Source organism: Lynx rufus, unplaced genomic scaffold, assembly GCF_022079265.1.
Source record: "Lynx rufus isolate CCGP_SWC_20201006 ecotype Redwood Valley unplaced genomic scaffold, mLynRuf1.p SCAF_18, whole genome shotgun sequence".
NCBI classification, from domain to species: Eukaryota; Metazoa; Chordata; class Mammalia; order Carnivora; family Felidae; genus Lynx; species Lynx rufus.
In genome coordinates, this window is record NW_025814832.1 from 28,263,376 (window position 1) to 28,289,580 (window position 26,205).

Sequence of the window (26,205 nt, forward strand, 5' to 3'; positions counted from 1 at the left end):
AAAACACATCTACTGTTCGTCGAGAAAGCAAGGAGGGACACGGCTCCTGCGAGGGGGCAACAGGCGAGAAAAAAAAAAACCAGCGGGTGAGTCCTAGGACGGAGTCCCCGCGTGCCCGGGGACCTGCTGCTCTGAGACGAGACGTGTGGCCCGACTCCGGCTTCATCCGCGAGGTGAAAGGCACCAGGTCGGCTGTCCCAGGAGCTTACACCCAAATGTCTCTTCCCGGGTCAGTCGTCCTGGGGACACCACAGTCACGGCTCAGCAGGGCCGAGTGGGAGCCTCCCACAGCTGCCAAGGGGAGGGACACACTGTGCAGATCTTGGATCCTCTCAGGGGGCAAATCTGCTGACACAGGAACAGGAAATGCTTCGACTGCAAACTACTCTGTTGGGGGAGGGGGATGGTCTCTAAAAGATGAGAGAAGACATGTAAGCTAGTGACACCCACTTGGGGAGTAAAGGCCAGACTTTCCTACAAGGCCCCGCAAGACCCTACGCCCCCGGCCGCTCCAACCCGGCTCAGAAATGCCTTGTTCACTCACCATCGTGCCGGGCTCGACTGGCTGCCTTTGCACTGGCGCTCCCTCTGCCCCGCCCCCGCGCTTCCAGATTGTCACGTGACTTCTTCTCGTCCCTTAGGATTTGGGCCCTTTCCTGACGACCCCATCTGAAACTGACCCCCCCCCCATCCACCCACCCCTCCACTCTGGCCCCGTTTTCCTTTCCTGCAGAGCACACACCCTGAGTCTCCACTTCTTTAAGGACTGGGTTCTGGTCCCCCCTGCTCCAGAATGGAAGCGCTCCGGGGGCGAGGAGTTTCCTGTGACTGGCTCCCGACCCGGCCTCATGTGGCCAGCAGGAGGCGCCCAACCTACCGTTTGTTCAATTCATCAGAAAGCAGTCAACCAGGGTCACAAACCCGAGAACATTTACTACTCTGCCTAAAATTAGGCTTCGGGATCACAACTCTTTCCCCCGATTCAGCAGCACTTTCCAAGTGGACGACAACCAGCAATCCAGACCTCACCAGCTCCGCATAGATCGTGTTCAGCTTTGGTCTGTACCTTTCAACCACAACTGTGAGCAGCGTTCTCTCGAGAGATGCCTCTAAACCCTTCACACACGGTCTGGCACCTCAAATACTGGTTTGTGTATTGCACTGGGGTCCTTACCAAAGAAAATCTGCTCACACGGAGTAAAGCCACCTGTTGTCGGGTGGGGAATCCGGAGTGAATCCGGATGGAACGTCGCATCAGGACACCCTCTTCTCCCCAAGCGCCAGTGTCCCGTGCCCGGGGTTTGGTTCAGCTCGTCCACGACATGATCAACACCTCCCAGACACCGTGTGCAACTGGGACACCCTGGCAGATTCCTAACAAAGAGCCCAGCCCTGCAGATTAACCTTCCGCATAACTTTCAGGTGAAATAAGGGCTCGGCCGCATTAAAAACCTAGAACTGGACCAAGTTGCCAGAGAGAGCAGGGTGGTGTGGGATTGCATCCCCTAGTGGCCAGAGAGGGAACTTCAAAACCATGACTCGCTGTAACTCTTCTGCGGTTGTTTTCATTCCGTTTCCTGCTACAGGCCTTTTGTGTTCCACGGCTGTTGTTGACATTAAAAATCACTTCTCGCGGACCACGCGTTTTGTGATCTACTGCTACGCTGAAAAGTCTTTGGCAGCCTGGGCTCCTGCCCCTACTTCAACCCTCTCTCACACAATCCAGAGGAACAAAAGCCAGAGATACTGAAGCCCAAGGACGTCCTACCGCAGCCTATTTCAAATTATGTGTTCTTTGGGGAAAACACCGTCGCCGCGCCCAGGCAGGCATGAAGGAGCTGCGACCGAAGGAGCGGGAGACCGCTGGCATCAGCCACACGAAACGTCCTCCAGAGTCCCCTCCCGTGGGTTCGGGGCTGCCCTCCCCTCGCCAACAGCGCCCAGCACACCGCGTTCGTGCACCGAGGTGCAGTCGCAAAGGCGGGGGGCAGGTTCAGAGTCAAGCAGCCCCATCAGGGGAGCGCTCCAGCAGACTGAGAAGACAAGCAGGCATCCTGAGGGCTGCGGGACTGCCAAGGAGGACCTCGTGGTCTCAGCCCACACCACCCCGCATCAGAGCATCCCTTCCCCTGTCCCGGGCAGGCTCTTCCGCCCCAGGTCTCAGACCAAGCCACGCGGACCCACCGGGGACGACACTCGAGCACCCGCACCCGCCATCATCGATGTCAATCGGGAACGGAAGACGGCATGTGCACATCACAGAGACTGCCCAGCCGAAGCACATCCGGTTTAGCCTTTCCCGCGCCGGAAACACCATGTTCCTGCTCGGGGGGCCCAGAACGATCTGAGGCCCCCGGTGAACCTACCGAAGCAGAGGCTGCGGTAACTCATTGAGCCAGTCTGCAGACAGAGCCCACGGCTGCTCCCCTGGACGCCACCGAGGCCAGACCGGGCCCTGCCCACGGCCACAGTGGCCGTTTGCCCTCAAGAAAAACACCGCAGGAGAGCAAAGCAGGAAGCGGGCGTCGAAGCTGCTTATTATTCCAGAAATGCCAACAACACACGCTGTGTTCCCCAGTACACACATCTTAACACAAGGTCAGTCTGGGCAACTGATACTTTCGCCAAAGACGAGCGTGTAGAGGGCGGGTGACCACACCGAGAGTCACGTGCTGGTGTGAGCGCCCCAAACGTGGACACTAAAAGGCTCAGCAAGCCAGGAGCCTGTAGCAAACCCGCCTCAGCTCCCACGCTTGGCAGCAAGGAGGACCTTCCTGTCGCCCTCCTGGGGCCCGCCTGCGCAGCAACAGCCTAGAGGCTCACAGCCGGAAGCACCGGGAAAGGCTCCGAAAGTCCGAGAATGTCCATCAGCCAAGGCTGATCTCAAATGCTCCTGACTCGCTCACAGACTCCTCCCAGGCACCCGCCCGTGGGCGTCCCTGTCATCAGAGTCCCCATTTTACTAAGAAACAGGGAAGGGGCCTGAGGTCGCAGTGCAGGCCAGGGCGCAGCTGGGATGGGAGACCCCGCGCTAACTGTTCGGGCTGTGCGGAATGTGGGAACGCCTGCCCTTCGGTGCGGAGGCGCCTTCTGGAGCCTCTGGACATTTCCCTTGGGGGCCACGCCCCCCACCCCCACATCTGTAGTCTCGGACTGTCGGTCCGTTATAAAGCCCGCTGACAGTTCACCTTGCAGGTTTGAAGTTACATTCTCGGCCTTGCAGGCACCCGTGGGCCCGACCCTCCCGGCACTTGAGCTGGACAAGATGAGGGGCGGGGGAGAGGATGCCAAGACACCCACCCAGTATGGGGGCGCCTGGGTAGCTCAGTTAAGCATCCAACTCTTCACTTCCGTTCAGGTCATGATCTCGCGGGTTCGTGGGTTCAAGCCCCATGTCCGGCGTTGATGGTGACAGCACAGAGGGATTCTCTCTCTCCCTCTCTGCCCCTCCCCTTCTCATGTTCTCTCTCAAAATAAACTTAAAAAAAAAAAAAGACGTTATACCCCAACTGTAACGAGAAGAGAGCACGAAAACAGTCCGAGGTTCACCCTACGTGTACAACCGTCACTAACGCGACAGCTACAAACACAGGCGGGCTGGGTTTTCCTTTTCTCACATCAGTAGGTGGTGAGCAGTCAGAAGACAGGAAGGCCTGGGAGAGACGGGGCTGGAGACATCGGGGAGGGAGCAGGGACGGGCAGTGCCTGGCAGCAATCAGTGCCAAGGTCACAGCCGTCTTTGGAAATTCTACCCCAAGTGACGTCTGAACAAGGTGACCACCACCTTGAGCTACACCAGCTTTCCCCCTGCCCCTTCAGATCACGGAGACAACAGTCACTTCCCTCCACGCGTCCCCAGCGCTCACACTTCCTAGAGACCCGTGGCTGGCTCCCTAAGTCACTCTCCAGCTGGAAACACTGCTGCCATCGACGTTTCTCAGAAGCAGAAGCGACCCGTCACGCACAAAGTCGCTGGGAACGAAAACCACGAAGTGCGTGAAATGCTCCTTGGGGACTGACCCCTTTTATTTAGGTCCATACAAAACAGGGCCTTAAGCACGAACAGGGCCCGCGTTCCAAAGTGACATGGTTGAGGGAATGAAACCAAAGGAATCTGGAAAGTTCCAGGCCCCAACAATTCTATTTCAGGCACACGGAACCAGGCAGAAAAGAAACTGGCACACGTTCAGCCTGCACACAGATCTTCCCGTCAACTCACCTGCAAAGAAAGTGCACGTCAGTTTTTATTCTACCTGGGCAAGTCTGTTAGCACCGTAAGACACCCTCCAGAATCGAGCAAGCGGCCCCGGGACACAAGGTGGGAGGCAGTGACCCTGCGTCCACCAGCCCCTCCTCCCTCCAAGCCTGCGGGCTCCCTCCGAGGGCTCATCACCTTCTACCTCAAGGCACCCACAGTGATTTCCCAACCCACCTCCCCCTGGACTGTAATCTGCATATCGCCTGGGGCCTTCCTCAGAAACCCGCCTGCACAGGAGCCACGGCAAACCTGAACTCTGACCGAGCCTCTACACCCCACGCCCACCCACGCCTTCCTCCCGTCCTGCCCGATTCCGATTCTGGCCATTTAGTTTCCCAGTTTGGCCCCAACGTGTGAGCTGCTCACATCCCCCAAGCATTTTCAGCCTTCCTGCTTTTTGCCACACTTCAGCAGCTGGAAACAGCCGTTATGTCCTCACAGGGGTCCCGTTCCAAGAAGTCCTATTGGAAATGTCCCTTCCTGTGGCTCCATCGCATATGACGTTCACCTCTCCGGATGCTAAGCCCCTGAACACCCAGGACCACTTTTCCTCACATCCCCTCCGAGGCACAGACGTGACGCGGTGACCCCTGCGGGCACTGCTCCCTCTGCATGGGGACAGCCCACCAGGCCGAGGAAGCAGGAGGGGCAGGAGGACGTCTGGCCAAGAGCCCAAAGTCCCAAGTTCCACCAGCAGGCACTGCGGTGTGCGAGCTCCTCGGGAGACAGTGGGAGGGTTCTCAAAAAGCAGGATCCCTCTCAGCCTTGACCCGGGACGGGATGCGGTGCAGGAGACACGAGAGGGTGCGTGTGGCATGATCCCAAAAAAGGTGCTCCCGTGCCCTTCAAAACGCGCCACACGCGTGCCCGACGTGGCGGCCACCAGCTACGTGTGACTGCTTATGCTGAAATTAACATGACAAATCTTGTTCCCCAGGAGCACCAGCCACGCTGCCAAGTGCTCACTGCCACCTGTGGCGTGTGGCTGCTCAACTGGACAAGGCGGGTGTAGACCACTTCATCACCGCGGCATGTTCTATCGGACAGCACGGTTCTGTACACAGCGTTCTCTTGAAATTAGATGTTAGCACCTCATCCTCTTACTTAAAACCCACGATGCCCCCCATTCTTAGGAAAGATCAAAATGCTCACATGAGCCACAGGCCCTGTGTGGTCTGGCCCTTCCCCACCTTTTCAGCTTCATTCCACCCCATTCTCTTGCTTTTTGGGTTATAATGGCCTTCTTTCGGCTCCTCCACTAGCCACAATTTGCTAGGCCACCGGGCCTTTGCAAGTGCTGCCCTGTGGCCTTCCACGGAACCCCACATATCCTCCAGAGTCCAGCTCAAGGATCCCATCCTTAGGAAAACCTCCATCACGCTGTAATTCGCCTGCTAACAAGGCTGGGCTTTGAATTACACCCTCTTTAGTGCAATCATTTAATCTCTTCTCCCTCGACGGGGGCTGTAGCTCCCTGAGAACCAGGGCCTGGGCTGTTTTGTTCATCTCTGTACCCTTAACGTTTAGCACGGTGCCTGGCCAAAATTATCAATATTTATTAAAAGTCTCCACACTCTGTTTACAGATGTTTGGGAACCACCGTTCTCGGATACTAACCGTAAGGGTTTTTTCTTTTTTTTTTTTAATTTTTTTTTTTTAACGTTTATTTATTTTTGAGACAGAGAGAGACAGAGCATGAACGGGGGAGGGGCAGAGAGAGAGGGAGACATAGAATCCGAAACAGGCTCCAGGCTCTGAGCAGTCAGCACAGAGCCTGACGCGGGCTCGAACTCACGGACCGCGAGATCGTGACCCGGGCTGAAGTCGGACGCTTAACCGACTGAGCCACCCAGGCGCCCCTAGGGTTTTTTCCTTTTCAGCGTAGGTCCTGTTTGCAGTATCATACATGATCATCAAACTGCTGCTAGAATGTTCACACCTGTTACTGCAAATTCAAACCCCAGGAAAAACTTGCTCCCGGGAATTTACTTTAGGTCAGGGTCGGGCTGTCTGGTTACAAGGCTGCACCCGCAAGCGGGCAGGTTCAGCAACACAGGAGCCTCTCCCCAGACCATCGGCCTCAAGACTCTCCGTCCCCGTGACTGGCATACCTGGATCCCCATAGGGAGGGTGCTCTGGGTGCTGTGACCGACGAGGACAAAGCGGCCAATCGGTGCCTGCCTGCATCTAACCGCCGGGGGACGGGAAAGTTCTCGTTTTCCGAGGAGACCCTGGGGAAAGAGTAACACAACGTGCTCTAGGAGGGTGTCTCATCCGCTATCTACACGCTCCCCAGAAGCCGCCTTGCACCCCCCCCCCGCCACCCCGCCCGGGCGGGACCTCCAAAACTCATCGGCCAGCAGCCGCACCCTACTACTGCCCGCCCCGCCCCGGCTTCGGAGCCCGCGTTCGGCCCGAGCCCCCTCTGCCTCCCCGTCCGGGGCCTGCGGGGAGCGCTCCCGAGGCCCGCGCCCCGCCGAGAGTCGTCATCACCGCCCCCGCGATCAGCCCGAAGCCAAGTGCGGGGGACAAACACGAGGAAGCACGCTTCCGCGCTCGCTGCCCACCCCTACCTCGCGCCAAGGCCGCGGGACGCACCGACTTCCGGCCGGAAGTGACGTCTCACCATAGAGGCGGCAGCCAGAGGGTCTCCCTGGGCTGTGAAACTGGGTCCTCCATGGCCGTCTTAAAGGGGCCGAAGCCGGGGATGCGGGTTCCAGGGGGATGGGCGCCGCGGCAGGTGGTGGCAGAGCCCTAGCGCCAGGGAAGCGGAAGGGACCCGTGTTGTCGAGGCTCATCCAAGCTATAGCATGTATGAGTGCTTCATTCTTGTTTATGGCCAAATGACGTTCCACTCTAATAGGCAAGGATTTTTTTTTTTTTTTTTAATGTTTCTTTTTGAGCCGCAGGAGAGGGGCAGACAGGGGGACAGAGGATCTGAAGCAGGCTCGGCACCGACAGCAGTGAGCCCCATGCGGGGCTAGAACTTACAAACGGAGAGATCATGACCCGAACCCACTGAGCCACCCAGGCGCCCCAATAGGCAGGACTTTGAAGGTTATGCCCACATCAAGAGGAGCGTGGAGGTGCCAAATGCCCCACGTGGGGCCAATGGTGACTTGCTCGAGCGGACACAAAGGCTCACACTGCCTGTCCTCTGCTTTCTTTCTGGCCTCTCCAGCGGAGATGGGCCGAGCAGCCAGCACAGGGACTGTATGTCCCCTGAATCTCCTGGGCAGAGCCGTGACCTCACCCCCAACCCCCCACCCCAGGCTGCTCTGTCCTCAGGTCCTCAGTGCTTAGTGGCGGCCTTCTTAACGCAGAGCCACCTCTGACTGCCCAAGGGCTGTGGGCGGCTCGCCCTGAACCGTGCCACACACAGGGGGAAGCTCCAGGCTCCAGGATTCCCCCCCCCCCCGCCATTCTCTCCCCTCTGGGTTCCCACTGATGAAGTTTTGGGGTGACGGGGGTGTGTGTGTCCATGGGGTTCAGAGCCGACGGCCAAAAAGGAATTCTTGAAGACGTCTTTGGTGCAGAACGCATGGGAACAGGACCCATGGGCAGGAAGAGCTGCACTGGGGTCCTGATGGGTCACTCACTGTATACCCTCAGGTTGGGACAGGGTCAGGGGTAGAGTAAGTCTGTAAGGAATTTTGGAAGCAAGGTTTCCAGGACCTTGAGGGGCTAGCTGTTGCTAGAAAAATAGCATTTATTGCCATTTAATAAAACGTCAGTCATGAGACTGAGTCATGTGACAGAAAGCCAACTCAACTTATATTAGAAAGCGGACTTACTCATGGGTGGAACTGATGTGTCCGGGGGCGGGGGGGGGGGGGAGGAGCCGCAGAAGTTCAAGAACCCCGTCACGGGATGCGGTCAGGCCTCTGGACCTCTGGCTGCCCTCCCTCCTCTCCTCTCCAGTGGTGGAGGGAGGGTGAGGGTGAGGCGGGGCCCAGAGTGGACAGCTCCGGAACATGTGAGGCCCGAGGGACAGCGGTATAGTGGGTCTGGGAGGTTGCTGTTCGTGCCCCGGTCCCTGGACCCTGTGCATGTCACCTCACAGTGCAGAAGGGACTTTGCAGGTGTGATGAGGTTAGGAGGCCTGGGGTGGGAGATGGTCCTGGGCGCTCCAGGTGGGCCCAATGTCATCACAAGGGGCCTCCCGGAGTGGGAAGCAGGAGAGTCCGGAGATGGGACAACAGAAGCTGCTGCACTTGAGGGTGGGGGGAGGGGGCCATGAACTTGGAACGCAGCAGACACTAGAAGCTGGAAAGAAGCAAGGAAAGGCTTCTCCCCTGGAGCCTCCAGAAAGAACCAGCCCTGCAGATGATGAGGTTTTGGGGGGCGATGGGGGGGCGGGGGGGCTTCGTGGAGTCCGGAGCCGACGGCCAAGAAATAATTCTTGAGACGTCTTGGTGCATAAAGGTGATTTTATTAAAGCATAGGGACAGGACCCGTGGGCAGGAAGAGCTAGCTGCCCCAGGACCATGGGGAGAGACTGGTTATGTACTTGGGAGTTTGGGGGAGGTCAAGTCCAGGGGAAGTTTCCAATGAGATTTTCATATGCTGAATTAGACTCAAAGGATCCTGGAGGCCTAGCTATTGTCATGCTGAGGTTGTCTTTCCCTCTAGCAAAGCACCAGCGGTAACAAGTGGGGGGTTCCTGGAGAAACGTTTTGCTCTGCCGGCCTCAAGGATTTGCCCGTGGGCTGCTGGTTCTAAGGAAATTTAATTTCATCTGCCATTTCCTTCTGCCTTTGTTTCCCACATCGCAGTCAGCTTGATTTATCACATTTGGCCACCAGGGAGTTTAGAAAGTATCGCCTTTTAACTGGGTACTCCTGCTGCCGGAGGGACAGGGGCTATTGGGGGGTGACTCTGGTCTCTTCCAGGGCCCTGCAGGGTGTTTGGAGGCCCAGCAGTGAAAGGGCCAGGCGACAGCTGGTGCTCGGAAGCGGCTGATGTGCGGCTCTGTGTCTTTGTTTTCAAAAATGTCTCCTCTGAACGCCCAGCGCATTTATACCTGTAACAGGAACTCTCCGGATGGGCAGTGATTAAGTGATTTGCGGACCCGTTACTTTGGCGTAACAACCTCTTCATCATACAAGAGTCACAGTGGAGAGGAGGAACTAATGCCCAGGTTTGGAGTGATGCCCAGTGGTGAGCGGAGTGATGCCGGCTCAGCTTAATGAGGACTCTTTATCCCCTTCAGTCTAGTGGCTCGGAGAGGCCCAGGAGGACCCGGCTAAGCCCTGTCACCTCTCTGAGTGACTCTGGGTGTCCTCGCCCAGAAGCAGGGGGGCTGGGGCAAGCCACGATTCAGCAGACAGGGGCTGTATTCTGGACCCACCTTAGGAGACTTCCTGTTGGGGGCCAGCGAGTCCTGGGGTTCGAATGCCAGGATATTGTGCGCCTTTGAACCTGACATCCGGCACACCCCCTTTCTGGGGCGGTGGGCGTCCTGCCCTGGCTTTGCAGAACTGGCCCCTGTCCCCCCCGGCCTTCCTTCCCCTCTTTCTCATCAGTGTCGGGGAGCCCTTCCAACGTGCCAGGGTTTTTTTTTTTTTTTTAATTTTTTTTTTTTAACGTTTATTTATTTTTGGGACAGAGAGAGACAGCGCATGAACAGGGGAGGGGCAGAGAGAGAGGGAGACACAGAATCGGAAACAGGCCCCAGGCTCTGAGCCATCAGCCCAGAGCCCGACGCGGGGCTCGAACTCACGGACCGCGAGATCGTGACCTGGCTGAAGTCGGACGCTCAACCGACTGCGCCACCCAGGCGCCCCGTGCCAGGGGTTTTAAGTGCACTGCCTTATCCCCACGACAGTCACACGAAGCAGGTATTGTGAGGAGGAGAAAAACTGAGACCCGGGGGTTAGGGACACAGAGCTGCCAGGTGATGGAGGCAGAATTTGAACCCAGAGTGGGTGCTCTCAACCCTACACTACGCCCCAAATCTGAAGTCCCCCCCACAAAGTATTCCAAGCAGGGCTGCTGGATTTAGCAAAGCAAAACAAACAGGTTGCACAATTAAGTACGAATTTCAGATAAACAACACATAATTTTTTTTAATGGGGAAAAAAATTTTTTTATGTTTATTTTTGAGAGAGAAACAGAGACAGAGACAGAGCATGAGCGGAAGAGGGGCAGCGACAGAGAGGGAGACACAGAATCCGAAGCGGGCTCCAGGCTCCCAGCTGTCAGCACAGAGCCCGATGTGGGGCTCGAACTCATGGACTGTGAGATCATGACCTGAGCTGAAGCTGGACGCTCAACCGATTGAGCCACCCAGGGGCCTGTTTTTTTTTTTTTTTTTTTTTTTTTTAACATTTATTCATCTTTGAGAGACAGAGCCTGAGCGGGGAAGGGGTAGAGAAAGGGAGACACAGAATCCAAAGCAGGCTCCAGTCTCCGAGCTATCAGCATAGAGCCCGACGCGGGGCTTGAACCCACGAACCGTGAGATCATGACCTGAGCCGAAGTCAGAGGCCTAACTCTGACTGAGCCACCCAGGCACCCCCAGAATTTATTAATGAGGGATTTTGCTTTTTATTTTGTTAACCTAGTCTTTGAAATCTGGTGTGTATTTTAAACTCACGGCTCATTGGGGTTTGCACAAGCCCTGTTTCAAGTGCCCAGGAGTCACGTGGGGCTTGTGGTGGCCTGGAAAGTGCTAGCACCTGGAGGCTGGCCAAGCCCGGTGCCCGGATGCTTCGGGATAGACGAGGAGGGAGGGAAGGTAACCCCACCCCCATGGCTGCCTGGGTGCGTGGCTTTGTGATAATTGCTTTTCTGTACATAGTGTGATTTCACCTTCAGAGAAAGCTTAGGAACGAGGGATTACTGTTATTATTTTGGAGGCTCCGATTTGCCTGAGGTCACTCAAAATTCCCTGGTCGCCAACTCCCAACAGCTGACCGCCCCCGTGATCTGCCAGAATCTGTGATGACCAGCCAGGCTGGTCAGCTGGCTCAGGGTTTTGGCTGCCCCGTCCTCCCAGACCACCTCCCCAGGCCGCCCTCCAGGGTAGCGCGGGGGGCCTGGGAAGCCAAACACGACAGCTCTCCCTCGACTAAAAACGAGTTCCGGAGGCTGAGAGCAGACGTGCTCCGTTCTGCCTTCTGTGGAAGGAGCCGGGGGGGGGGGGGGGGAGCTGGGGCCCCCACCATGCGTCTGGATTTATGCCCTTGCCCCACAGCCCGCCCATCTTGTGGTCACACGCTTTCCTGTAGCAGCTGGTGCATTCGTTTTAAACCCATTTATTTAGCCGGGTGCTCAGAGGACTTCTGGTTACTGTCACTCTGCGGGACTGCCAGAACCGATTTCCTAGATCTCTTCTCGTTTGCTGCTCTCAAGCTGTGGGCTCCTTCTGAGTCCCGGAAGGAAAATATTTTCGAAAGATGCCATCTTCGGGAACGACCCTCTCCCCGCCAGGCTGGGAGTTGGAGGGGGCTTGTCCTGGGCTGCCCCAGCTTGGTGCCTTCTGCACAAAAGTAGGCACATTTCAGGACCTGAGAGGCACAATGGGAGGCAGGTGGGGCAGGGGAGAGGAAGAGGAGGGAGGGTGGGGGGAGGAGGGTGGGGAGGGGAGGGGAGGGGAGGAGAGCTCCTGCTTGGATGTCTTCAGAGCAGTGCTTCTCTGGGGCGCCTGGGTGGCTCAGTCCGTTGAGCGTCCGACTTTGGCTCAGGTCATGATCTCACGGTTCTTGGGTTCGAGCCCCGCATCTGTGCTGACAGCTTGGAGCCTGCTTCAGATTCTGTGTCTCCCTCTCTCTCTCTCCACCCCTCCCCACCCCCCGTCTGTCTGTCTGTCTCTCTCTCTCTCAAAAATAAATAAAAACATTAAAAAAAAAAAAGACAGAGCAGTGCTTCTCGACTTGGGTGGCACCTCAGAATCATCTAGGAGCTTTAAAGACCCTGAGGCCAGGCATCACCCCCACCCTCCCTGAAATACTGATTTTTATGGGTCTGGGGTGTGGCCTGGGAATCAGGACGTTTCAAGGCTCCCGGCCCATTCTACTGAGCTGGATTGAGGTGCTCTAACACAGTCCTGCAGGTGTGAGAGGACTGAGTTAGTCCCCTGTCCAGAGAGATTGTCCACCTGCAAATGGAGAAAAGGATATGAGCGCTCTCGACGGGGCGCGGCCGCAGCGCCCGCCCCAGAGCTCGCCTGGTTTTGGAGGCGTCTATTGACTGGGCAATTTTACACCTCTTGGGGGGGCGGGGAAGGGGGAAAGAGAAGTTAAGTCATTAAAACTGAAATAACTTTTGTCCATAACATCACAAATGGCTTTTGTCTCGCGGGGACACGAGAGGGTGGCATCGATCAGCAAACCCCATTCTGGCATTCCTGATTGCCCGGATTCATGGCTGATTTGCACATTCTCTTTTCAACCGGTCATCTTGTCTGTTTCCTCATTAATTAGCAGGTGGGAAAAATTACTTATACGTAGTCACTTTTTTAAATTAAAAAAAATTTTTTTAACGTTCGTTCATTTTTTGAGAGGCAGAGAGAGACAGCGTGAGTGGGGCAGGGGCAGAAAGAGGGAGACGCAGAATCCGAAGCAGGCTCCAGGCCCCGAGCTGTCAGCACAGCGCCCGACGTGGGGCTCGAACTCACAGACCGCGAGATCACGACCCGAGCTGAAATCAAGAGCCGGATGCTTAACTGACCGAGCCACCCAGGCCCCCTAGTCTTTCTTATTTTTGATACACACACTCGGGTTTCACTGGCCTCTAAACAGCAGGTTAGCTGTATCTCACGTGTTTTAGTATCACACAGGACCAGGACACGTGGGACAACTCTCCTGCCCTCCGGCGGAGTCTCGGGGCCGTGCTCCTCCTCCCGCTGCGGCCACTGCGGTCACGACTGCTCGTCCTGGGCCCAGACCCAGCGTCCAAGTCGGGAACGCGGAGGCCGTAGACGTCTTCCGTCACAGCCTTGGAAATCACAGCATCGCTTCCAACAGCCCTGTGTCGACCCAAGCCAGATCCTGTCGTGTGGCCAACTCAGCCACCTCGCGTCCACCACGGAAATACTGCACGTCTATTCGACTTCCATCAAGTGCAGAAACGGACCCGACGCATCTCCAGAATAAGTATCCGAATGGTGGTTGCATCTGGGGGTGGGGATAGACTGAAAACAGCACAGGGGAATTGTCTGGGGTCCTGGCAAGATTCTACGTGTTGTGTGAGGGTGTTGGTCACATAGGTGTATGTGCGTTTGTCAAAACCCATCAAAGTGTGCACTTAACAGCTGTGCATCTTACCGTATAGAATTGTATCTCGGTAAGTAACCAACAACCACAAATACCACGCGCCTATCTGGGTCTTAGCACCCCTCCCCGTAATACACACACACACACAGACACACACACACACACACAGACACACACACCCAAAGACCAGAACCAGCGACTAAGGCTTGTTTATTTAGGAAATAATCCTGTTCAAGGAGTGAGGGGCTGGGGGACGAGACAGGAGAGGAGGGAACACCAATATCAACCAGAATGTGTCATTAATTTACCGCCACCGGTGACTGGTGCTTGACTTCACCGGGACCTTCTCGGGAGCCTTATGAAACGCATCTCAGAACCGTCTGCCTGAGAGGGCAGAGGGGAGGGACTTTTCCATTGACTCCTGTCCCTCATGGGTCCCAGTTGACTTCCCAGGCATTAACTCACTGGTGCTTCTGGGTTGTTCAGAGGTTCATAGGCAGCTCCGAGGTGGCCCCCAGGGACGCTTGCTCCTGGGATTCTCAGCCCTGTGTAGTCCCATTGTGTTCTAGCGCTTGGGGACATAGCATCACCCGTTGGCCATCCATCTAGCACATCCACTCTATCCTAGAGGATGGTTCGGCTACACGGCAGGACGTTACCCCGGTCAGGTGCCTTTGACGAGCCTTTAGTGAGCCATTCTACTGTTCTCTCAGTCCAGATGTTTCCAGATGATGGGCTATTATTTATATGGTAAGATCAATGGCTCTCACGGTCAAGTGCACATTATCACATCTCCTCTGCCTCTGGGACTTAGGAGTGGGAACTGATTGGGACGGGAGGGAACTTTCTGGGATGATATCGATGCCGGGTATAGTGATAGAGGTTTGCCACACCCAGTATAGGAATCTGTCAAAACTCGGCAGATATACGCTGAAGATCTGGACATTTCTTTGTGCTTTACTTTGTCCCCCCCCCAAAATGCAAATAAATGTATAGCTGTAGTGAATGAAAGCCATGCTCAATTATTTCGGGGTGTACTGTGACAGCAATATCCTTTTATTTTTATTTTTTTATTTTTTAAAAGTAATCTCTGCACCCAATGTGGGGCTCGGACCCACAACCCTGAGATCGAGAGTCACATGCGCCACCAAAAGAGGGAAAGGGGGTTCTTGACGCCTCGAGGGCGTGGAGGGACTTGAAATAATCTGGACGTAAGCATTCTTCCGGACAATAGTGATCCACGGAGCAGGACAGACTGGGGATTGATTTGGCCGCTTCTCATCTTGAGGGTGTGACAAGCAGGTGAGTCAGGGCTGCGCGGAGCTCATGACCGAGAGGACAGGCTTCGAATCTCGCCAGACGATGTCGCGGCGACGCGAATCGTCTCAATCGCGTCCACTTGGAGGTGAAGTGTCAGGCAAGTCGCCGAAACTTTGCTTCAGTGCGTTTCCTCGCGTGCAGTGTGGGCATCGTTACGCCTCCCCCCACAGGACAGGTTAACCGGAACCCTGTCTGCAAAACGTGAGTGGCACACGTAAGTGCTCAATAAGGGGCAGTTTTTATTCCGCTACCTACGTAGGTAAAGCACTTGCCCCAGAGTAGTTGATTTCATCCGGGCCACGATTAGGAGACAGCCCGTCAAGTACAGTATTTCTGACATGTGGTTATTCGTGGTTATCCCGTACGTCCACTGCTTCTCAGCCCCTTTGATTTTCCGCGGAGCTTGACAAGAAAATCTCCTACATCTCCCCGCGTCCCACAACGTGTCAGTGTCGCTCTATTATCTGCTACATTTCCTTTCTCCCCGCCGTCTTTCTTTCAAAGCGGCAGCTACCAGAGTGAGAAGCTTGTACGCGTTTTATAAATCCTTTCTCCCTCCTGTCGATTGCTTGGCAAGCGTCCGATCCCATTGTGACACGGAGAATCAACTGCGGGCCGCGGGGGGGTGCTCGCCGAGCCGCTGGAAAGCCTGGGCGCCCACTCGTCACCCTCTCCCGCGCGGCTGCCGGCCCCGATGTTCAGCACATCAGACACTCGATGGCTCCCGACTTCCGCCACCGGGCTTCATATTTGACAACCAGCAGGCTCTGCAGAGGGTCTGCCCCTTCCTGCTTCGGTGAAAAACTGGCAGGTGGGGGGGGAGGATCGTAAAGTCCCCTTCTCCTTTCTTTTCCCTCTCGTCTGTGAGGGCTTCCAGACACACAAGACTTATTTACATTCTGACTCTGAAAGAGGCTTGTTCTGAGAATGCCTGCTGGGTAATTGAAGGATGGTCTTTGGAATTTTTCTGTTTCCCCTGTCAGCGTGCTATTCAGTTACCCACAATGGCATTCCTGCAGAATAGAGTGCTCTTGCCAGCTCTGGCCTGATTCTGTCTACACTCGCTGCTTCCTCGGCCACTCGAGAGGCGGGGGGTGCCGGATGGTGCCCAGCGGCGCCCAGGGATGGGTGGAGAACGATGGGAAAAACCTTTGTTCGTTCTTTTCCCCCCAGGTTTTCCCATTCTTTTTGCTTTATGGCATCTGTGACGGTTTGCCTGGGATGCAAACCCGTGAGGCAGGGGAATGCGCACAGACTCTTGGGTCAGACGGCCCCGAGTTCAAATCCTGGGGCCCCGCCTGTGGTCGATGAGACCTTTGCTCCCAACTCTCCACTCCCCACCTGTGTCAGAACGAGACACTGTTGCCCTTTGGGGTGTGAGTCTCGAGTCCCTCCTGCCAGATGGGGCAGGGCCTGTGGCTGTTGTAGGGGGAAGGGACGTGTGGCCCAGGGCATTTCTGCCGTATGTCCTCTATCCACCATGAGAAGGACCGTGTCCCCGTGACTGCTGGCCCCCGACGAATACAGACGGAGCCCGCCTGATCCCACCCTGCAGCCCGGGAGCCGTCCTAGCCGGTCCAGACGCCTGGGGTGGGGGAGAAAAAGAAATGTCGGCAGGATTTGGCTAACTTTTTCTTCACAAGACCGGCTACTAATTATTTTAGACTGTGAAGGCCAGATGGTCTCTGTCGCAACTCCTTAACTCCAGCCGTGTAGGGCTAGGCAGCCACAGACGGTTCATAAACAAATGAGTGCGGCCGGGTCCAATAACATTGTATTTATGGACATTGACATTTGAATCATACATAAATCTCTCCTGTCACAGAATAGTCCTCTTTCGGATTGTTTTTCTTTCTGACCATTTAAAAATGGAAAAAGCAGGGGCGCCTGGGTGGCTCAGTCGGCTAAGCGGGTCCAACTCCGGCTCAGGGCGTGATCTCGTGGTTCGTGGGTTCGAGTCCCGGGCCGGGCTCTGTGCTGACAGCTCAGAGCTTGGAGCCTGCTTCAGATTGCGTGTCTCCTTCTCTCTCTCTTCCTCCCCCATGCATGCTCTGTGTCTCTCTGTCTCTCAAAAATAAATAAATGTTAAAAAAAAAAAAAGGGAAAAACCACCCTTTGCCTGTGAGCCTTAGGTTAACAGGTGTTGGGCTAGACTTGGCTCCCTGGTTATTGTTGGCCCCCTCCCCCCGCCCTGGTAAGTCACTGACATTGGTAACATTTCTTTGTTACACAGTAAGACAGATGAATCCACCGTTCTGATCATGCAATCTTGGACAAAACACCGTCTCTAAATCTCAACTTTTTGGAGGCAAAACTAGAATATTCCTCTCAGGGTAAATGAAATAAATAGTGCATACAAATTGCTTGGATTATGAGTGTTTAATCTGTTGTGATTTTATTTTATGTTCCGGTGAGGGCGGGGGGAGGGTGCCAAGCGAGGCAGTGTTTCCCTCCCCACAGTGGGGCTCCAGGGGATAACTCTCAGCTGTTGACAGGGTCTGTGGGGAGAGGCCGTGGGGGGCCGGCCCCTAGCTGGGTGCCTCCGGGGCTCCAGTTTTCCCTGTCCTGCTCTCAGGAGTGGAGAAGGCGTCCCTGGGAGAGCCAGGCTTGGGCCTCTGGGTATGGTGCGCATGTGGACATAGGAACTGACAAACCCTTGCCACCTGGAACATTCTGGGGTGCAGGTACCGGGAAGAGAGGACAGGGGGTCTCCTACCCATTTCTTCCTAGTTCTTAGGAGTCATTGGAGAGCGTCTCACTGATTCCTAGGGTTCCGTGCACATGACCATGACACTGAGGATAGGCAGCAGTCGTGCAATGCCCGGAGACATCCCACAGAGGGCTAAGGGCCCAGACCATTGGCACGGCCTGGGCGGACATGGGCGTCTTTTCAGAGGGCGTCCTCAGCCATGGAGATGCCCAGAGTCTGAACATCATCCCAAGAAACTCGGAGGGGGAGGGACCTGCCATCTCCATGGAGACCACCTGGAGGGCAGCAACTCCCCTGGACCAATGGAACGAGACCAAGTCAGAGACAGATGGGGCGGGAGCCCTGCCCACACCTGTCTCAGGCTGCAGCAGGGACAGAGACCCGAGGGCTCAGAACTGGACTGAGAGGAAACCAGAGGGAATTGATTCTTTCTTTCTTTCTTTTTTTTTTTTTTTATTTTTGAGAGAGAGAGAGAGAGAGAGACAGCGTGAGCAGGGGAGGGGCAGAGAGAGAGAGGGAGACACAGAATCCAAAGCAGGCTCCAGGCTCTGAGCTGTCAGCACAGAGCCCGACACGGGGCTCGAACTCACGAACCACGAGATCGTGACCTGAGCCGAAGTCAGACGGTTGACCATTTAACCGGCTGAGCTACCCAGGAGCCCCAGGGAATGAATTCTAATAACAGAGAGTGACCAGAAGGCGGTGGGACCTGCCTGAGATGTCAGCAGGAGATGACAGAGTGTGGCTGATGGCGTTGATTAGACAACTCGTAAAAGCATCTTATGTTTTTATGTTTATACCCTCGAGCCTGAGGCCGCTCCGGAAGCCAGGTAAACATCCGATTACAATCCTCATGGTTTCCCTGCACCCCATCTCCCCACTCCCCGCCAGTGGGGAAATGTTTCAGCCTCTTGCCGGAGGAGGGAAGGAAAGGGAGAGGGAGAGAGACAGACACTGTCTGTTAGGCTATGACCTACATGGGTTATAAAAACATGGAAACACAGCTAAAAGGACAGTTTATGCTACTGAGCTCAAATGAACCAAACGCATGCTTTCTTTCTGGGTCCCTTCCCTGCTCTTCCCCTTAAAAATTCCCATGCATGGGGCACCTGGGTGGCTCAGTGGGTTAAGCGTCCAACTTCGGCTCAGGTCATGATCTCCCGGTTTGTGAGTTCGAGCCCCGCATTGGGTTCTGTGCTGACAGCTCGGAGCCTGGAGCCTGTTTCTGATTCTGTGTCTCCCTCTCTTTCTCTGCCCCTCCCCTGCTTCCTCTCTCTCTCTCTCTCTCTCTCTCTCTCTCTCTCTCAATAAATAAATAAACTTAAAAAAAATTCCCATGCATATCCAAGACCCAGTTTTAACTACCTCTTCTCCCCAAGTGGTTTCAGACCGAGGCATGGAGGCACAACTCCTAGCTAAGAACATGAGGCTTCCCCAACCTGCTTGATGGGCAAATTCAGTCCCCAGATTAAAAAACATGTTCTCGTATTCCTACATTGGTTGACTTGGTCTTATGCCCACCACACTTGTAAGGCTTTCCCAGCTTCAAGAACCTCAAAACATCCGTGCAGATTTTCTTCTAGTACTTCGATGATTCCTTTTTTTCACATCGATGTCTAGAATCCAGCTGGAATTAGGTTGGGTATAAGGATAGAGGCAAGAGGCAAGATGTCGAGACAAATCTGTGCTCCCCGGAGTCACGTAATGCGGCAGCTCTCGCGTCACACCTGACAGGTCCCATTTGCACGGCTGGCACGCCCCTGGGAGCCCCTGCAAGGGCCAAGCAGGTGCAGGCCAAGCACAGAGACGGCGGAGTTGGGCAGGACGGCGGCGTTCTCCCAGGCCAGTAGCAGACAGAGAAAAGCAGGCGTTAAGCCCTGAACCTGGAGACACTGCCAGACTTAGGGAGCAGAAACAGGAAGGAGAGCCCTCAAGGGGACAGCCCGGTTGGAGAGCAGTGGGGAGAATTGAGAAGGCTAGTGTAACGGCAGAGTCTGCCAGAGTGCCCTGCAGCCTGGCTGGAGCTGTTTCTGCTGCAGCTGGGATGGGCATTTCCGGGACAGCAAGGGGTGGGCTTTGGGGGTCTGACATCCTGCCTCGGGCTTAGTCTAGCTGAGAAACCTTGACCCGGCTAACTACCTTTCTGCAAAAGCCTTCATTTCCTGCTTTGTAAACTAGAAACAATGCTCGTCCCTGGGGTTGCTGAGGATTAGTTGAACATTCAGTAAGCTCCCTGGACGGTGCCCTGTGCAGGGAGAGCCTAATATGTTAGTTCATTTCTCTTCCCTCCCTTTTCCTTTGCATTTCACCGGAGGGAAGCTAAGGCTGGGAAGCCAAGGATACATTGTTTCTTCGGGTAAGAAGGTTGCAAGGCATTCTGGGTGGGTTGCTCTTGGGGCCAGTGACGGTTTGGCAGGATTGTTGGGTGTGGGTGTTAGAAAGCAGGGTTTCTCTATCGCACCCACCCTGGAGGGGAACGGAGCCCCAGCAGCACCTGCACGGCCCTTCCCCGGGGTACCTGTAGCCTGTGGGTGTCTGTCCGCCTCGAGGGAAGGATCATGGGGTCCGAAGCTCTGCCCCCAGGACCGTGGGGACTTAGGAAGCCAATCTGGCACCAGCTGCTTGGAGCAAAACAATTCCCACGTGGACCCATCTCCTGGGTGTAAAATAGACGCACCGGGCAAAGCCCATTTGTAAAGGTTTGTGAGTGAGCCCGGGTTGCGGGAGCACCTCTCCAGCTCTCCAGAGGGGGGCGCTCGCAGGAAAGGATGAATCACCGAGCGGAGACACAAATAGCCCATTGGTGTCTGTCTGAGAGTCAGGTCTTGGAATCATCTTGGAATGCGACACGGACATAAGGTGCCCTCTCCTTCCATGTTTTCTGGTTGCGTTAGAGAGAAACAGAGAGGGAGGGAGGAAGAGAGAGATGACCGATGAAGGGGGAGGGGGGAGGGCGCGCACGTGCCCTAAGGAAGGACGCTCAAGATGATAAAATGAAGCCCAATTTTTGTCCCTCTAGGGGTGCTCGTCGCTGAAGCCGCTACGGATGTCAGCGGATGTCAGCGCTCACGTGCAAACACAGTGCTCCGTAATCCTGCAGCCACAGCCTGAGGACGGTCACATGCCACCCATGTGTAGGGACCGGGTTCCTGCCGCTCGCGGTCCTTCAGTCATGGTAGGAGGGGAGCAGAGTGTTCAGACCCACGCCCCGGGGCCTGCCATCTCTCTCCTACCTGCTGGAGATGCCCCTGCGGGACAGACGTGTGTTCATCAGACGGATGTCCCTCTGCGCACAGGGGCTCTCTCCGCATAAGTGCCCAGCGAGGGGGGTGTTAAGGAGGTGCGTGGGGGTCCTTTCCAGGGTAGGCTATGGCAAGCCCTCCGGGGGGCTGTCAGCCTTTGTTGCGCTGGTATTCTGGCTCTAACCGAGGGTCCCTAGAGCAGAGATGCTTGACAGTCGTGGGACACGGGTGGAGGGAGGTATGACCTAGCTGGAGTCAGAGGGAACCAGACGTCGTCCCCAGAGATGGCTCCTGCTGCCATGACTCGGCAGCGAACAGGCGTGCTTCTAATCCACCGGCGATGCCTTGCTAATGGGTCACCAAGCGTCATCAGCGTAAATCTTTTTTGTCTGCTGTCTGTCCTCACCATACAGCTTGGGTTCCGTGAATGCGGGGAAGGTTTTTGTGAAATTATTATGTCCTCAGTAATTAGAGCAGGGCACAGAGTGGTACCGAGGATATTTCGGGAATGGCCAAAGAAAGGAATGAGCAAGGAGGAGAGTGGACGCTCCCGAAGGCAAGGTGCCGGGGTCTGAGAGCCACATCTCCATGGACTGCGACCCTGTTTGGGTCCTTTGCCTCCCTCTGCCCGAATGGCCTGGGTGGTCTCTGAGGTCCCCAGGGCTCAGACCGTCCTGAGGCTGCCTGCCTCCTCATCACTCGTCCAGTTGTTCTGGAACTCTCCTTTATTTTGTTTTTCGGTGGCAGAGATGACGAAGGACAGGGAAAATTTAGCCTCCAGGCCCTTGGTTTGCTTAACAGGTTTAAGGGAAAAGTCACTTCTCCAGCCCACTGGGAGGCTGGCTTGCAATTGCGTTATGGGTAAATGGGTATGGGTATGGGTTATGGGTAAATGAACATGCAAAAGCCGCCCTTGGCCTTTGAGAAAGCCCGTGGTGCCTGAGAGGGAGTGGGGTAAACGCAGGGGGGAGCATAGATAAAGGGCACTTGGGGCCTTCCAACATCCCCCCCTACCCCCCACCCCCGCTTTCAGAGGTGGGAGGCGTGGGGACAGGGTGGTCGTCCCTTTGCCCGACCACGTGGGTCCCCAGCACCAGGTCTGCGCGGTGGCCGAGACTTCGTGTCCAGGAGCCACCTGCTGGGCCGGGAGGGGGTTTATTTATCAGTGTGAAACACTCCACCCTCCCGAGTGTTTTATGGGATTCCCAAACCATGGCAAGCAGACGAATGTTCTTCCCCCAAGCTTCCCTCGGGAGAGAGAGAGGAAAAACACGAGGATGGGAGAGATGAAAAGCTTTTTTCTCCCCCTTCCCCCACCCCCCACCCCTGCAAAACCGGGACTGCACTTCAGATGAAAATAATGCGTCTTGAAGGTGGTGATAAGGTAGAGGCGAAAATTGCCCCCGCGCTGTTTAAGACGGTGCTTCCGGCTTATCTCTGCGGTGCCCGTCAGGTGGAGACGGCATTTGCTGCCGACTGAGAGAGCCCAGAGTGTGGAACAAAAGCTGTCTTTTGAAACACGGTCTCTGAGAACATTGGCCTATTTTTTTTTAAGTGTTTAATTTCAAGGCTTCAACGCGTTCTTTTTTTTTTTTTTTCTTCTTTACAATTTTTTTTTTCTCTACAATAGGCGATTGTGGGGTGCAAACAAAATGTGGCCGCCGATTAGGGCTGTGTCTCGCTTGCTCGTCCAACTGTTCTGTCTTTTGTTGTGCCGTGAATGCGTTTTCCGAAGCCACTTGGCTTCTCAGATGCTGTGTATTTAATTTGCCTCGAACATTCCTGCAGATCAGGCCCTTTTAGACCAGCGTTTCGTTAGGGCCTTGTGTGATTGCACAGGGAGTGGGGCCACGGGTCCAGGAGACTGGGTAGGGGTGAGGGTGGTCTGCTGGCCTGCTCGGCTAGCTCCACGCCTGCCCCTCCAGGCCGTCTGACGGGGGCTGGGCGTCTCAAACATCTTTCCCCGGTCAGTACATCCCTGGCCGCCAGGCTTTTATCTCCCCGCCCCCCCCCCCCAGGCTCTTGGGCAAAATATTTCTTTAACATACTAAAAAGCGGACCACTTGACCCACAAAAGCCTGACTTTCTAGAACATTCCTTTATACTCAGAACAGTTGTTTGGACTCAGAACAATTGTTTGGACCCCTGTCCTTCAGAGGCCTGCCGGGATGAATCGGGCAGTGAGGGCACCTTCTGAGCTCTGCCGACTTTGAGGGGTTTCTGCTCCGCTGAGGGGTGTCCGCTTGGTGGTGTTGACCCTAAAACATGCTTCATACAGCCGCCCCTTGCAGCAGGTGCCTGACACCCGTGAGGGCCTTGGGGGACGGTGAGACAGGGTGGGGCCTGGGGACTGATCTGGGGCCACTCCCGGGGGTCGGGACATCTCTGTAGCCTTTTAAAGATGGGGAGTAATGGAGCTGAGCGTGGGAGGTGAGCGAGCCAGATGTGACTGACATTTTGAGGTCAGAGCGGGCAAACCCGGGGTGGAGGGCCCACGGGACATCAGACACAAGTGGACTTTGCTCTTGACCCCGAGGGAAGATGGGAGCCCGATGATGCACGATCCGTCTGAGGGTTGCCGTGGACAATAGTGTCCCCTCCTCAAAAGGCATACTCAAGCCCTAACCTCCTGTGAACGTGACCTTATTTGGAAATAGGGTCATTGCAGATGTAATCGAGCCAAGTTGAAGGTATACTTGATTAGTGTGGGTTGGGGCTCTAATCCAGTATGACTGGTGTCCTTACAAGAAGAGAAGACACACACACACACACACGCACACGCACACACACGTGCCCACAGGGACGATGCCGTACGGATTGCCCACAGCTCCCAGAAGCCAGGAGCGAGGAGGCATGGACCAGTCTGTGTTAGGGCCGCCAGAAGGAACCAAGCCCGCGGACTCCTCGGTTTTGGACGTGTGGCCTCCAGAACTAGGAGAGAGTACTTCCTGATGCTTTAAGTGACCCCCTTGTGGCCATTTGTGACGGGAGAGCGACAGGAATCTCACACGAGGGCCTGCTGTGGGCCGAGGCTTCATATCCGTCTCCGTCGGATTCTGACAACAGCCCAGAGGTGGACGGTGACTCCTTTTCCAAGATGTTCCGAGTGAGCAGCAGGGTCAGGATGGGAACCCTGGCCATCTGAAGTTGGAAACCCTCCCGCAGACAGGGGGCAAGCGCCCACGGGTGGGGTCCTCCGCAGGACGGACAGCTGCATCCGTTCCCCCTCAAGCAGGTCCCCCGGGGCCACACCAAGCCTGTTGCTGTCAGAGGGCTGGGCCTGGGTTTGCCCCGTGGAGACGTGCAGACGAAACAAGCTAAACTACAGCATTTCAGAGGCGCCTGGAATTCTGGTCTCCGTTTTGGAACACTCCTCCCCGCGGTAAGTCCGGGAGCCACTAGATGGCAGTAAAGACCGAGGCTGGACCAGTGTCACGGCCAGGGGCTGGACCGGGCAGGGGGTGGGAGGGGGGGGGAGACCCAGAAAACCCATTGCGGGAGAAGAGAGGGCACTCGAGCCACCGCTGTCCGTGAGGGACCCAGGAAAGGGGACGGAAGGATCAACGTGCAGTGAGGCTGGGCTGGGAGCCTGACGATTGGTCGCACGGGAGCCTCTTGGAAGGAAGTCGGTCGGAGAGTCCACCTGGTTCCTTCATTTTGAAACAGGTGACTCTCCAGAGCCCCAGGCATTTTTCTCAGGGATCACAGGGCCCAAGGCTGCTTGCCAGACGGTGCACATCTGTGTGTCAGGCCAAGGAGACCCAGGGAGATGGCGGCAGTGGGTGTGTGGGGGGGAGGGGTGGCCACAGCAAGGCAGAGCTAGGGGTACTGAGGCACGCGGGCCTTGAGGACAAGCCTACCAGCTAGTGACCCCAAACAGGTGACTTACCCCTTCCTCACCTGTAAATTGGGGTAATGACAGGTAATGGGGTAACCATGGCAGGGTTACATGAGACAGTGCAAGGAAAAGACGCACAGGACCGGGTACCCAATTCAGCCCCGAGCCCGTGCTGTTAGCAGAATCACCAACTCCATCATGCTTGTTCTTCTGGTGTTTTTTTTTTTTAAGTTGTTGTTTATTTATTTTTAGTAATCTCTTCACCCAACGTGGGGCTCGAACTCACGACCCCAGAGATGAACCCCTGACTGAGCCACCCAGGTGCCCCCATGTTATTCGTAATAGCATAGGGTTATCTTAGAAGAGGTGTCAGGTGTAGGGATACCTTGTTGGGCATCTGACTCTTGATTTCGGCTCAGGTCATGGTCCCAGGGTCGTGGGATCAAGCCCCTGGGTCGGGCTCCACGCTGAGCATGGAAGCTGATTAAGATTCTCTCTCTTGGGGAGGGGTGTCTGGGCGGCTCAGGTGGTTAAACATCCAACTTCGGCTCACGGCACGATCCCGCGGTCTGTGAGTTCGAGCCCCGCATCGGGCTCTGTGCTGACGGCTCGGAGCCTGGAGCCTGCTTCGGATCCTGTGTCTCCCTCTCTCTCTGCTCCTCCCCTGCTCATGCCCTGTCTCTCTCTGTCTCAACTATAAATAAGACATTTTTCAAAAATTAAGATTCTCTCTCTTGGGGAAAATGGGTGATGCATTGAAGAGGAGGGAGCTTGCTGGGATGAGCCCTGGGTGTTGTATGTAAGTGATGAATCATGGGAATCTACTCCCGAAGCCAACAGCACACTGTATACACTGTAGGTTAGCTAACTGGACAATGAATTATAGTAAATAAACAAATAAATAATAAAAAAAAGAGAAGAAAAATGGTTCTACAAATACCTCCAGCTTCATTTCCTTGAGCACGACCTACCTATTCTGACCCTCTAACATTCCCCGATCAGGGCTCAATATGCTGAATCCTGAAGACACAAGATGCCAGGACCCAGGGCTAATGGGACACAGAAGACAAGGGCTGCCCGAATAAATACCATCACCGTTCAAAAAAGAAAAAAAAAAGATTCTCTCTCTCTCTCCTTTTGCCCCCCCCACTGTCTCTTGAAATGAAAGTAATAAAATAATAAAAATAAATAAAGAAGATGAGTCAGATGTAAAAAAAAAACAAAACAAAAAACAAAGCAAACCAAATCTGACTCTGTTTCGCTGCACACTCTGAACGCAGGATGTGCCCAGCTTTGGATTGTAGTGCGGTCCACCCGGCCTCTTCCAAGATGCTTTCCAAGTTGTCCCTTCCCACGGAGGGCTCAGCTTTGCCCGTAGATGTACGCAGGCTCCCTCCCTGAAAGTCAAGGAGGGCCCAACGTGCGGGGGCATCAGGCGGGGGGCTCCACCTGCCTTTATCTGTGATGATGGAAAGTGATACAGGAGTTGTATCCTGAAGGGGCCCCAAGGTCAAAGCCAAGAGAACAATCCCCAAGCCGGACATCGGCCTCAGGGCTGGGCTGAGAGTGGGAGCCACCGTGTGGGAAAAGATGAGGCCGGGCAGAAGGTCTAGGAGGAC

General features: G+C 55.4%; 1 long non-coding RNA gene and 1 other non-coding gene across 3 annotated transcripts; both read right to left on the reverse strand.

The window, feature by feature from the left end:
- Nucleotides 1-3,997: 3,997 nt before the first annotated feature.
- On the reverse strand, nucleotides 3,998-6,873 carry LOC124513378 (uncharacterized). Of its 2 annotated transcripts, XR_006962369.1 has the most exons (3): nucleotides 6,832-6,873; nucleotides 6,370-6,489; nucleotides 3,998-4,219 (listed from the first exon to the last, which is right to left on the reverse strand). It is a non-coding gene; the product is annotated as an uncharacterized LOC124513378 (long non-coding RNA). The 2 variants fall into 2 exon arrangements; XR_006962368.1 differs by lacking the exon at nucleotides 6,832-6,873 and having other exon boundaries at nucleotides 6,370-6,553.
- Nucleotides 6,145-6,333, reverse strand: LOC124513650 (small Cajal body-specific RNA 16). The gene has a single exon (XR_006962478.1). It is a non-coding gene; the product is annotated as a small Cajal body-specific RNA 16 (non-coding RNA).
- Nucleotides 6,874-26,205: the final 19,332 nt, after the last annotated feature.